This window comes from Pseudophryne corroboree, chromosome 10 (assembly GCF_028390025.1).
Source record: "Pseudophryne corroboree isolate aPseCor3 chromosome 10, aPseCor3.hap2, whole genome shotgun sequence".
Taxonomy (NCBI): domain Eukaryota; kingdom Metazoa; phylum Chordata; class Amphibia; order Anura; family Myobatrachidae; genus Pseudophryne; species Pseudophryne corroboree.
This window is the reverse complement of record NC_086453.1, coordinates 314760696-314762568: the sequence shown is the minus strand read 5'-3', so window position 1 is coordinate 314762568 and position 1873 is coordinate 314760696.

The window sequence follows — 1873 nt, the reverse complement described above, 5'->3', positions numbered from 1 at the left end:
TGGGCAAAATGATGTACATACTGTAATGCTTGTTGTTCCCATTTCCACACGCTAAAGCATGGACAGTGCGCGCCGAAGGCGCGCAGCAAAAATTTAGGGGAGTTACTTCGTGGGGAAGGTGCGTAGCCACATTATAGTGGCAATTCACATTACACCACACAGTAGTGCAGCTAATACACATTGCACCAGGTAGAACCTCCTATAAGAGCACGTTAGACACATTGCGCCAGGTAGAGCACTGAGACACACTGCCCAGCCACAGACGCCTAGCGGGAACACTACATGATATGCCCCCCAGCAGTGCCAGCTACACATGACATGCCCCCCAGCAGTGCCAGCTACACGTGACATGCCCCCCAGCAGTGCCAGCTACATAAATGGCCACACAGTTCCAGATGGATAAATGCCCCCACAGCGCAGATATGCCCCCACAGTGCCACATACATTAATGCCCTCACAGTGCAAGATATGCCCCCACAGTGCAAGAAATGTCCCCACAGTGCAAGAAATGCCCCCACGGTGCCAGATACATAAATGCCCCCACGGTGCCAGATACATAAAAGCCCCCACGGTGCCAGATACATAAATGTCCCCACGGTGCCTGATACATAAATGCCCCCACGGTGCATGATACATAAATGCCCCCACGGTGCAGGATACATAAATGCCCCCACGATGCCAGATACATAAATGCCCCCACGGTGCCTGATACATAAATGCCCCCACGGTGCCTGATACATAAATGCCCCCACAGTGCCTGATACATAAATGCCCCCACGGTGCCTGATACATAAATGCCCCCACAGAGCCAGATAAATGCCCCCACAGAGCCAGATAAATGCCCCCACAGTGCCAGATATGTCCCCACAGTGCCAGATATGCCCCCACAGTGCCAGATATGCCCCCACAGTGCCTGATATGTCCCCACAGTGCCTGATATGCCCCCACAGTGCCAGAAATGCCCCCACAGTGCCAGATAAATGCCCCCACAGAGCCAGATAAATGCCCCCACAGAGCCAGATAAATGCCCCCACAGTGCCAGAAATGCCCCCACAGTGCCAGAAATGCCCCCACAGTGCCAGATATGTCCCCACAGTGCCAGATATGCCCCCACAGTGCCAGATATGCCCCCACAGTGCCTGAAATGCCCCCACAGTGCCAGAAATGCCCCCACAGAGCCAGATAAATGCCCCCACAGTGCCAGATAAATGCCCCCACAGTGCCAGAAATGCCCCCACAGTGCCAGATATGTCCCCACAGTGCCAGATATGTCCCCACAGTGCCAGATATGTCCCCACAGTGCCAGATATGCCCCCACAGTGCCAGATATGTCCCCACAGTGCCTGATATGCCCACAGTGCCAGAAATGCCCCCACAGTGCCAGAAATGCCCCCACAGTGCCAGATAAATGCCCCCACAGAGCCAGATAAATGCCCCCACAGTGCCAGAAATGCCCCCACAGTGCCAGAAATGCCCCCACAGTGCCAGATATGCCCCCACAGTGCCAGATATGCCCCCACAGTGCCTGATATGCCCCCACAGTGCCAAATATGCCCCCACAGAGCCAGATATGCAATGCCCCCACAGTGCCAGAAATGCCCCCACAGTGCCAGAAATGCCCCCACAGTGCCAGAAATGCCCCCCACAGAGCCAGAAATGCCCCCACAGTGCCAGAAATGCCCCCACATAACCAAAAATGCCCCCTGTGTGCCAGAAATGCCCCCACAGTGCGGTTCTTCCCCCCCCAAAAAAATACCTGCGGCGCTGGGGAGGAGTACTGCTGTCCGCCTGTGTGGGAGCGCTGGCGGGCGGGAGGTCGGGCGAGTGAGCCTGAGCCTGGGTCCGGGCTGGCGGGCGGCCACTTGTGCAGGCG